General features: G+C 42.5%; 1 pseudogene; it reads right to left on the reverse strand.

Moving 5' to 3' along the window:
* Positions 1 to 9,541: 9,541 nt before the first annotated feature.
* On the reverse strand, positions 9,542 to 11,617 carry LOC124976308 (zinc finger BED domain-containing protein 4-like; annotated as a pseudogene).
* Positions 11,618 to 12,680: the final 1,063 nt, after the last annotated feature.

Raw genomic sequence — 12,680 nt, forward strand, 5'->3', positions numbered from 1 at the left:
TGCAATGGAGAAAAGAGAGCCTCTTCAACAAATGGTGCTGGGAGAATTGGAAATCCATATGCAACAAAATGAAACTAAACCCATATCTCTCACCGTGCACAAAACTAAACTCAAAATGGATTAAGGACCTTGGAATCAGACCAGAGACCCTGCATCTTATAGAAGACAAAGTAGGTCCAGATCTTCAACATGTCGACTTAGGACCAGAATTTCTCAACAGGACTCCCATAGCACAAGAAATAAAAGCAAGAATCAACAACTGGGATAGATTCAATCTAAAAAGCTTTCTCTCAGCAAAGGAAACTATCAGCAATGCGAAGAAAGAGCCTACAGAGTGGGAGAAAATCTTTGCCACTCATACTTCAGATAGAGCACTAATCTCCAGAATCTATAAAGAACTCAAAAAACTCAACACCAAGACTACAAATAACCCAATCGACAAATGGTCTAAGGAAATGAACAGACACTTCACAGAAGAAGACCTACAAACAATCAACAAACATATGGAAAAATGTTGAACATCTGTAGTAATAAGAGAAATGCAAATCAAAACCACCCTAAGATTCCATCTCACCCCAATCAGAATGGCGATTATCAAGAATACAAGCAACAACAGGTGTTGGCGAGGATGTGGGGAAAAAGGTACACTCATACATTGCTGGTGGGGTTGCAAATTAGTGCAGCCACTCTGGAAGACAGTATGGAGATTCCTTAGAAAACTTGGAATGGAACTACCATTTGACCCAGCTATCCCACTCCTTGGCCTATACCCAAAGGACTTAAAATCAGCATACTACGGAGATACAGCCACATCAATGTTCATTGCTGCTCAATTCACCGTAGCCAGATTGTGGAACCAACCTAGATGCCCTTCAGTTGATGAATGGATAAAGAAACTGTGGCATATATATACAATGGAATATTACTCAGCCATAAAGAATGATAAAATTATGGCATTTGCAGGCAAAATGGACGAAATTGGAGAATATCATGCTAAGTGAGATAAGCCAATCTCAAAAAACCAAAGGAAGAATGATCTCGCTGATAAGTGGATGATGATACATAATGGGGCATGGGAGGGGCTAGTTTTAGGGTTAGAGTGAGGGTTAGGGAGGGGGGCAAGAATGGAGGAAGGAAGGACTGTATAGAGGGAAAAGAGGGATGAGAGGGGTGGGGGGAAGGGGAAAAATAACAGAATGAATCAACCAACATCACCCTATGTAAATTTATGATTATACAAATGGTATGCCTTTACTCTATGTACAAACAGAGAAACAACATGTATCCCATTTGTTTACAATAAAAAAACAAAGAAAAAAAAAAGAAATCCTATCTTTATTTTGAATGTTAAGCATTTTCATTATAATGTGCCTTGGTGTGGATCTGTTGTGATTTTGTGCATTTGGTGTTCTGTAAGTCTCTTGTATTTGATTTTCCATTTCATTCTTCAGATTTGGGAAATTTTCTGATATTATTTCATTGAATAGGTTGTTCATTCCTTTGGTTTGTATCTCTGTACCTTCCTCAATCCCAATAATTCTTAAATTTGTTCTTTTCATGATGTCCCAAAGTTCTTGGAGATTCTGTTCATGATTTCTTACCATCTTCTCTGTTTGAGCAACTTTATTTTGAAGATTAAATATTTTGTCTTCATTGTCTGAGGTTCTGTCTTCCAAGTGGTCTAGTCTTTTGGTGATGCTTTCCATTGAGTTTTTTATTTGGTTTATTGTTTCCTTCATTTCAAGGATTTCCACTTGGTTTTTTTTGAGAATCTCTACCTCTTTGTTGAAATGATCTTTTGTGTCCTCATTTGCTCTTTCAACTGCTTATTGGTATTAACATTCATTGCCTGCATTTGTTCTCTTATCTCATGCTTTGCTTCGCAAATCATCTTAATCATGTATAATCTGAAGTCCTTTTCTGACATTTCTTCTACCATACTGTCATTGGATTCTATTAATATAGAATCTAGATTTGTTTGGATCATTTTCTTCCTTTGTTTTTTCATGTTGTTCATGTATCTTCCCCTGTAGCAGTGCAGATCTGGGGTATTGCAGATTTCCCCCTATAGGCTTAGAGTGGCCCTATAGGTTTCCAAAACCTTTTCTTTAAGGGGAGATCAGTATTAGCAGTGTCCAATTCAGACACTATGCAATCCTAGACCAAATAGCCCCTATGAGGACAATAACAAAATTGTCATAATATACAGAATGAGTTCAAATATTATCTTCAGTAAAAGAAACAGATTTGCAATAAGGTCTGCAGTTTCTAATGGAGGACAAAGAGGATGCAGAGGGATGTAAAATGTGACTGTTAATGGGATAAGAAAAGAATATACAGAAGTTCTAGAAAATAGAAAGGGTGAGAGTGTAATCAAAAGAAATTGGATGTTAGCATGCAAAAAGGGAGTAAGAGACTCTGAGGGAACAGGTAAACAAAAGGAAAAGAGAGCAAGAAAAGTAAAGAAAGAAAAACTTAAAATGTTTCAATAAGGAGAAAAAAGAAAATCTACAGTATAACAGTCATATAGTATTGAAACCTCCTATTGTTCAGTAGCCTCATGCGTGAGAGGTACCTGACAATAAGCTTCAAGTCTCCAGCAGGCATCTCAGGATGGGATTTGCCCCACCTAAAGATCTGAGCTCCGGCTTCCAGGATTATCCAAGATGGCTGCTCTGGCTTCCAAATGTGTTGGCAAATGGGGAGATGCAGCTCAGGGTGTGGACATGGTTGGCTGGAGGTCCTGGAGGTGTTGTGCAGTTGGTCAGTCAGGGTCCTGGAGTTCAGGTATGTTTGGTGTGGTTGTGGGATCCTGGAGGCTGGGTGCAGTTGGTCTGGGGTCCCGGTGAAAGGGCGCAGTCAGTTGTTCTGGGGGTCCTGGCAGCAGGGAGCAGTCAGTCAATGTGATGATCCCAGAGGCAGGGAGTTATCGGTTGGGCTGAAGGATCCTGGAGACGGGTCTCAGTCAGTCCGGCCTGGGGTCCTATGGGACTTGGCTGTTGCCTCAAAATGGCGGCAGCCACGTGTAATCAAATCTGCAGGTACTGTAACAGTGAACTTCCAGGCAACAGCAGGCAGCTGGTGCTCCACTGGCGGTCGGCGATCAGTTTGCTGACTGTTATCGGACGATCGGGAGGTGAACCTCATGTGTTAGGTGATGGATAGGTGTAAGGCAAGCGATGGACAGGCGAGAGGCAGGCAAATGGCAGATGATAGGTGCCTGACAGTGAAATAACTATTGAGACCACATACACACACACACACATACACACACACACACACAGATAAAATCTGTGCTCAACAGACAGCAGCCAAAGGAAGCTACAGACCTTTGCTATCATTATGAACTCACTCTCAAAGCAGCTGCCAGTGAGTCTTGTGTGTAGCAGTGGAAGGTAAAACTGGAGATCTGTGAATCAGCTTTCATGTAGAGCATAATGTTTATTAAATGATAAGTACTTAAAATGTACAATTTGAGGTTAGCATGTGTATTGCCGAAATCCAACAGTCAATAATTATAATAATTGTTTAGAATTTGGACAAATACTCGTTTCCGGGAGAAGCATTATATTACTGACATTGTATAGGATCCTTAGCACGTGGTGGCCCATGGCGATGAGTACAAGCAGAGGGACAATCAGTTTCAACATTGTTTTCAGAACAATTACTAATGTAGGTAATGCATCTCTCATTATCTGCACCTGGAGCAGATTGCACCCCCACTCTGCTCTTGGTCCCCCACTGCTTAGGGTTCTGTTGAGTTATTTGTCTTTGATTAGGGGGCAAAAGAGGAGGGTAGGCTTCCTTCCCTCTGATTTCAGCAGCAGGATGGGAATTAAATCTGTAAATTCATTATATGCATGTATTCTTATTATCTGTGAACTAAGAACTTGGGTAAGTAAAGGACAACCGAGCCTGTTTCTGTCAAATCCTGATACTTGAAGAAAACATTTTAATTTGTTACCATGTGAATTCTTAGATTTCATTGAAATCTGTAGATTTCATCAGAATCTTTTGAGGAAATTGTGACATAAATATTGGAGATGGAGTGCAGCCCTGGAAGAAGGAAATGGGTGGCGGAAGTTTGGTGAACCCATATTCAGGAAGCACACCTGTCTCTGTGGGATGGTGCTGAGGTTTGTGATAAGAAACAAGGTCGGATCAATTAGCAGAGTAAAGAAGTTAATTTTGCATGTCTTAATCCATTCACGTGTTCATAACTATTGTGGAAATGTGATAATTTGTCACTTCCCACATCACATCTCAAAGCCAAACTGTATCATCCCATAGGACTTCTAGAGTCAAGTCCCAGTGACAGGTCACATCAGACATATGTGAGCAGTGGGAGCACAAGATTAAGAAATAATTATAAACTGGGCCCACTGTGCTGACCCCCATATGCTTTCTTTAAAAATATAAAACCAATTTACCTGACGCCCTCCCCACTGGTTAAAGTCATTAGGATATGTTACCTTCTTCAGCAAACAACTTGTTATCTGTAGGAGAAATGTGGGCCTGAAGTGGGATAAGAAGAAGACAAGTTACCCTGAACGGGGGACTTTGTTGACCCTTAACACAGAGCAGAACTCAGAGATGAGGGTAACTTCCCCTCACCATAAAATCTGTAAGAACAAGTTCCAATTAGAACCAGTCAACACGGGCCTATGTGACTGAGAGTTGTCATGCACAGGGGGAAACTGAAAATCTGATGTCATTCTGCTGTCAGTCAAAAGTCAAGAGGTGGATGTGGGCAGAACTCTCTGGTTATTTGGGACACTCAATAAAAAGGAAGGGCAGGAGTGGCATGCAGTCCTCCCCTCTGAGAGGACCTACTCTCCCTGGAGAGTGTCCACTTTACCCCTTTTCTATTCTCTCTAATAAACTCATGGCTGCTACTCTGAGTGACATGTTCGGAATCTTTCCTGCACGGTTACAAGAACGGGTAAGAAAGGGGCCACCTCAGCTCTGCGCAGGCCCTTGCCCTGTGACACCAGACTTCTCAGTTTAGTCCAGGAGGCTATCTGCTAAGACCTCAAAGGCCCTAAGAAAGTGTGAGGCAGGGATGGGGTGTGCAGCACTGTGCAAAATCCAGACAGACTCTCACCCTGGAAAGCTCCAGGTCATTACAGGCCACATGGTGTCAATCACTTGAAAAGGACCAAAAGCCTTTCCAGGGATGAAAGTCATTCTTGAAATTTACTACTTTAATGTACAATTTTTATTGAGACACATAAAATTGCACAGGTCATTGTGTTGGACTTATGTATCACCGATACCTTTTAGAATCCCTGGCACATGGTGTGGAATAAAATTTTTTTAAATAAAAGTAGCTTTAGTGGACACAGCTCTCAGATGGAGAGCCAAAAGCTTAACAACCACCAAAGAAAGCACCTTGGCCCTTCTACTTTACCCTCTCTCTCCTTCAAGTGTTACCACTATCCTGACTTCTAATCCTACAGGATGGTTTTATGTGTTTTACAATTTTACTTAAATGGAACTATAAAGCATGTGCTTTTCTGTGTATGGCTCTTTTCACTCAATGTTATGTTCAATTGGTTGTTTAAATCATTGCTGTGCCTAGTAGCTGGCTCATTTTATTGCTAGACAGATGATCCTTGACTTAGGATGGTTTGACTGCAGAGTTTTTGACTTTGCAATGGGGTGAAAGTGATTTGAATTCATTAGAAACTATACTTTCAGTTTTGATCTTTTCAGTAAATTACACAAGATGTGCAGCATGTTATTATAAAATAGGTTTTACATAAGTTGATTTTGCCCAACTCTAGGCTAATGTAAGTGTTCTGAGGATGTTTTCAAAAGGCTGGGTTAAATTGTTTTTCAGTAGTTTAGGTGTATTAAATGGATTTTTGACTTATGATTATTTTAAGTTGATGATGGATTTATTGGGTGAATCTCTGGCTTTGGTTCTTATGAGTATATTTTTTGGAAACATACAGGCATTTTTCTTGGGTATACACTAAGTAGTGAATGCTCCTGCACCTTCTTTTGAAATGCACTGTCCTTTCTTTTCATCCCTGAAACCTCTTCTTAACTCTGGCGCTTTTATTAAGTCTCTCCTGAGCCACTATAAAACTTTCTGGTTCTGATCCCCTTTTCAGGCCATCTGCTTACACTCACTTCATGGTTTCTGTCCTGAAACTGATACTGATTGGGTGCTCCTCTTCTACAGCCAGTACTTCTTCAAATAGGGAGCCGTGTTGAAGTTCTCCTAACCCTGGTCTGGCAGATCCTCCTAGCCACCACGTTCTTTGGCATGGTTTGTTTACCAGTCATTATCTTGTCCCCCTTGCTGGGTATTTTCTCAGCCTAAAATACTGACTTTCTATTTTCTAGATCTTGAAGATTCTGATGAAAGAATCTAAGCACAAAATAGATATATATTGCAGAATATTACAGAAGGGACATCTGTAATAGATACCTAATAGGCATTGCCAACTTTTGACTCATTCCCTATCTGCTTTTCTTCATTCTCTTCTATTCCAAAGACACCTTGCATTTTCTCTGAGCTCCATAGTTCAGATTCATTTTTGTATCCTCTTAACCCACTACTCTCCCCATCTGAGTTGGGATTCAGTTCTGACTGTTTGCTTCCCCTGTAAAACGCAGCTCCAGATCTGACCTTTCACCTTCCTGACGCTTATCAATCTTGTACCACCTTCAGTGGCTCCAGCCTGGGCTGTGTACACACCTCCCGTCTGGTCCTCTTGCTTCCTTCCTTGTCTCCCTATGGTCAATTTGCTACATCATTCATTAACAAAATGAATTGGTTCATGTCCTTCCTCCATTCTTAAAAGCTTTTATAGTATATACAAGTAGTTTCTCATTATTAAAAATATTCTCTGTAAAAGTCTATAAAATATTGTTGCTATTCCTTGAATTTCACATGTTAAATACACACAATTAATTGACTATTAATACCTCAATAAAGATGTCATTTGCATTGAAAAAAAGAAACCAAACAAATCCTGAAGTGCTTTCTACTTACCTTGGAATAAAACCCAGTTTCCTTATTGACATGTGAAAACTGCACTGTTTCTCCTCTTCCCTAATGTTCCTTCCTCTAAGCTGTTTTCTGAGCCCACCACCACCGCCAACTCACTCTTTACCCTCTTACCCTACTTTGCTTTTCAGAGAGCTCTTGCCAGTGATGAACTGTAGTAGTTTGTTTAGTTTTTGTTTCCCTCACTAGCATGTAAGCTCTAACATGGCAGGGCTTCATCTTGGTTTCCACTGTACCCCCAGTGCATATAATAGTGGCTGGCCCATGTGGGCACTGAATAAATACCTGTTGAATGAATGGATGTGTGAGTGAATGAAGACATAAATGCATACACAGTCCACTAGTTCCTCCATCTATGTCAAGACTCAGAATAAAGCTCTCATTCTCCCATAATCTTCCACAATGCCTCTACGATATTGTCTCTCTTCTCCCTCTGGAATAATTTGCATTCACCTTCAATGTATGACTTATTTTATTCTCTCTTATAAAAATACTTGCTTGTCAGCCTCCCTTCTGGGCTGTATTCTTCTGGAACAGGGCCTCTCCTTCTCGGCTGTCTGTGATCCTGAATAGGAACTGCAAATGGGTTTTCAAACTGCTTGTCTTAATAAAAGGTTTAACTGATGTGAAAGGGCTTCAGCCATTTAAAGAAACCATTTGTGTGCTGTGAAAAGGATCTTACAAAGATCAGCATTCTTAAGTGTGTTAACACTGCAAAAAGATATTTTTTGGCCTTCAAGTCTCTCTAATATCCACTTCAGATAAAGTCTGCCTAAGGAAGTGCTGGGTGTCAGGACTTGGTGGCCCTGTGCTGACCTGTTTATTTCTAGCTGAGGGAACATTAGGATCCTAGTTTGAAATTTGATTAGAAAGACTTAAGTTTAAATGTACAATATCAGATAAACTCTTATTTTTTTCTCTCTATTGGAAAGTCCAGTAAAACACAACCCGTATATGTATTTTTCTGAAAATTGAAAATAAAAAGCTTAATTTAGAAAATGAAGTCATTATTTATAAATACACTAAAGCATAGTCTGCTCAAATTTAGATGAAGTATAGGTACAGTATTTCCACAAAATGGCAACTTTCCTAAAAAGTCATAGACAGATGACCAATGTCCTCTCACCCAGAACACTTAATGATTTGAAAAGAGAAAATAAACCTTCTTTTTTTAGATGTGAAAACAAAAACTTAGAAGTCAGATTGTTAAAAGAATCTGATAACCGATATTTCATTCTGATGTCCTTGGGATTGTAAAATACTCCAGTGTGACCAAATCTTCCCTATTGTAAAAAAAGAAAAATCTGAAAGCCTGAGGCGTGCCTCACCACTGTTACGTGCCAGACGCCCCCTGTTGGTCAGCCACTGCCTCTAGGGGCCCCTGGTGATACCACCTGTTATCGGTGACCAGTTCTGCTTCCTCAAATGTTGAAGTGTGAACATTGCAGAAGCATCAAGGCAAGTGTAGAAAGCAGGTTTTATTTAAAAAGTAGTAACATGGACTTCTCCAGGGAGGGAGAAGGGGGCCATAGTTGGTATCCTGGTATTGAAAGAAGTGAGAGTGTCCTGCCCCTTTTATACATTTTAGATGTTTTCTGTTCTGCCCTCTTCCCCCTTATCCCTCTCCTTCCTGCATACCTGACTAGGCCCAAGAGATGCCTGTGAGATGTCCAAAAGATGAGACACAGATGGGCAAGGGGAAGGACCAAATGCAGTGATCCAGGCAGTAAGCAGCCCAGAGGGCATTAATTGTCAACTCCCTGTCTGCAACCTTTTGGGAGGGGTAGTATAGGTAGGTAATCTTGGCAATCAAAGAGCTCTGGAGACAATGACATTCCAGTCTCCGGGGGTGGTCTCCAACTTTCTGGACCCATCTCCATCCAATGGGATCACCTATCTACACTGCCTGTCTTTAATTCTGGCTTTACTGGGCTGTAGTCTTGGTGCCTTGGGTCAGCGCACAAAGTAGAGGGCTGATCCTCAGAGATGTTCCGTCAGAGATGCAGAGACCTGATCAACAGGCTCCTGCTGCACTGTCGTGCTCTGCACTGGCTGAATCCTTGGTGTGGATACCCACCTGGCTCCTATCTCAAGGAACTCAGGACAGACAGTTGGGGACCTCCCCGACTGACCATGTAACCCTGAAGGCAAAAACAAAATGGGAACGTTCTGTAACCACATAACCACAACTGCACACTCTGTGACTCACCAAAGTACAGTTTTGTTTTCAAATGCTTTGTCTCTGTTGTAAACAGCTTCCAGAATATTCTCTTCACTCTGTGACATACTTTACAGCCTGCAGTTAAAAACTGCTCTGTCAGGATGGCTTAACCTGATCATCCCACTTCATACACTGACTGAGGCTTCTAGTGGACTCTCAAACGCCCCCTACCTGGCCTGACAGGAGTAAGGCACATGTGACGTTACAGTGCAAGCTGCCAGGTGGCCCCAGACACTGGCCTGGTGTCCCACATGGTTCCATTAGGCGGGTCACAGCCCTGGGACAACAGCCAGCTAGTGCTACAAAGAACATCTCCAGTCTGGCGATGTATAGCACTTAAAGTATATCAAGGGAAGATTCACTCAGTTTTTTAAAATGCTCCATTATGCATCAGGGATGGCCAGCGTTGCTATTCTCTGTGGGTGTGCTGAAACGGCTTTTCTGAAGGGACGGTGCTTGGGGGACTGTCCCAAAATCTCATGGTCAAAGTCAACAGCCCAGGCCAGGGTGACCTCTTCGGGTTCCAGCAGGCCAGGGGGCTTCAGCTCCTCCTCCAGGTGCTCAAGCACCATGTCTTCAGGCAGCCTTTGTCGCTGGTCTTTCCTCTTCACCTTGACGACCAGCAACCACAGGTTCTCCCCTCCGCCAGAGTCTCTCTATGGGGGCCCTGAGTCACACCATCAGAGTCGGCTGTGGGCTCTGAGGTAGAATTCAGTATTTCTATCTCCCTGATTAAATCCTGCCTGTGCCACTCCACCTCCTCCTCTGTGAACAGGGAGGATTTGTATGGAGGGTTCAGTCATGTGGCAAAGACGTACCTTAGGTCGTGGAGGGTGGCAGGCAGGTGTCTTGTCATGGCTTCCTTCAGCGACTTCTGCGTGGTGTCAACGTCCATAGTCTCCCCAAAGAGCATCTCTACCTTCCTGCTGAGGATGTGGATCATGGGGATGACCTGGCTCAGAGCAGACACGTGGGTGCTCATCTCCCGGCTCGCAGCGTTGACCTGCATGACCTCCCACAGCTGACCTGCTCTCTGAAGTTGTGCATGATGCATATCTCATTAATTGCCCCAGCAGCCTCTCCAGCATGTGGAAGAGCATGTTCCCCCTGGACAGCACATCCTGGATGAAGTGATGCTGCCACAGCGTGTACACCTGCTGCAGCTCTTACTGTTGCTGTCCGTTTCTCCTTGGCCTTGGGGGACCAGTGGACTCATTCACACAGCTTCGGACGATGCTCAGTAGATCCTGCACCATCCTCTGGCTCTTGATGGCCTCGTTCGTGATCAGGTTCACTGTGTGGCTGAAGAAGTGCTGCACGCTCAAGTGCTCTGCCTAGTTCAGTCTTGCCAGTGCTTGGGTAGTCGGTGACTGTGATGCCAACATGCAGGCTGACGGGTCACTCAGGCTTCCCACTGGCACTCCAGTTGCTTCTGGATGCTTTGCTGCTGTAGTCACAGTTAACCTGCAACATGTCTTAAAGTGCTGAGCAGTGTGGTCCTCACAGTGTGGTTGGGCCGACAATGTGAAAGTGACCCAGTGGGTGGTGAGGGTCAGGTTGCGGGTCTGGGTGCTCATTCACATTCCCAGTGTGAAGTGGACCATGCTGCTCGCGGCCTCTTCAGCCGTGACAGAATCATCTGCTTCACATTGTCATATATACCCAGGATAGCTGTCCTGGAGAAGTAGGAAGGGGAGGGCAAAGAGTACTGAGGTTTCAAGGATTCCAGAAGCCTGTTAAGTCAACGTCGTCCACAAAGGAGTATGACTGGAGGTCAAGTGCGTTCATCTCCACTGTCAGACTGGCGATTCTTTTGGCAACTGGGTAGAAGTCATAAACCTTTTCATCGGGGTCGTCAAAGGAGGAAGCGCTTGACAACTCAGTGCTCAGGGGCCCCCAGATGACTGGAGAGCGGGAAGGGGTGGTCTCAGGTGGACATCTGCCTTGAGCACGTGGTGGTGCCTCAGAGGCAGCTGGTGCCCAGGTTGGTTAACTTCTTGCCCCCGCTGATGGTGGGGACTCAGTGCAGGCACACCACCCTGGTGGAGTCTGCAGAGCAAATGGAGAAGTGGTTCCACAGCTTTGAGGTCTTCTTGCTGCTAACAGGGAATAACAACTTGATGATTTCTTCTGACCACTGTTGGTAAGTCAGGTAACTTGGAGGAGGAACTTTCCACAGAAGCCAAAGTAGCATATGGAGAGTTTACTAAACTCACACCCAAGAAGCCCTTCTGGGTCCCAACAACCTCAGTTGGTGCCTACACCCCCATTCCTCCACCGACTGACAACTCAGCCACAGTAATGGCACAGGTCTTCAGACTGTCCCTGGGGGCCAGTGAGATGTGGTGTCAGACCTCTGATTTCAGTCTTTTCATGACCTCTTACGGGAGACAGCACCAAACTCACACCTTCCACAACCCTGATATTGGTTAGAGCTCTCTGCTCTTGTTGATAGGCTTTTACCTGTAACAAAATAATTTAAAATTCTTATCCAGAGAAGGGGAATTAGTGTCCAGATTGGATGTCTTTTGTTTGTTTGTCTGTTTTCTTGTTTGTTTAACAAATCCAAGTGCCATTGAATCAACAACGGATTTTGAACATTTGAACTTTGTCTCAGTTATGGGATACAAATGCTTCTCCTTTTAGAAGCATGCCAAAGAAACCACAATAGAAAATGCATAGCATTGACCAAATACACCTGCCTTGCAGAATCTTACATCCAGCCTAAGATGAATGTTATTGATATATCATTTAGAAGCATTGTGTGTTTTGCTTGAAATATTTGTTTTTCTTGATTCTAAAATGAGATGCCTAAGATGTCCTTAGTTCTCTCATCTGAATTTGGAAGGAAGGCATGCGAAGGAAACATCACCTCTGCATGAAATACATGGACATTTGCTTATTTTTTTAAATAGCATTGATTTTTTAATAACCAACGGGAGTTGCAGAGGGACAGGAACTTCTTTTTCTTCTGAGATTTCCTAATAGAACATTCCAAGAGAACTAAAGATGAGGAAGAAAAGTTAACTAACTTTTCAAGTCGTATTTCAATTATTTAGCAATCAACTGGAGTTTCATTCTTTTTATCCTTCATTATTCTACTACTTTGAAAATAGGACAAATAATTAGGTCATCAGAATTAGAAAAAGAAGTCTCAGATAAAATCCATTAAATTGCAGATTCCAATATTACTGCAAGTGTAAAAAAGCAGCAAAGTAGAGATTTTACATGAATTTCACGCTTTCAGAGATAGTAGCCTTATCTGTAAAATAATTTGAGACTAGATATTCCCAGAGCTTTAATCATATCCTATTTTAATTCATATCAACATATCTCTAAAAACAAATTAATGCATTTATGCTAAAGTTAAGGAAGTGATAATAGCTTATTATAAGAATAATATTGTAATAATAAATATTTATTTGGGAAATTTTGCTC

This window comes from Sciurus carolinensis, chromosome 2 (genome assembly GCF_902686445.1).
Source record: "Sciurus carolinensis chromosome 2, mSciCar1.2, whole genome shotgun sequence".
In the NCBI taxonomy this organism is placed as follows: domain Eukaryota; kingdom Metazoa; phylum Chordata; class Mammalia; order Rodentia; family Sciuridae; genus Sciurus; species Sciurus carolinensis.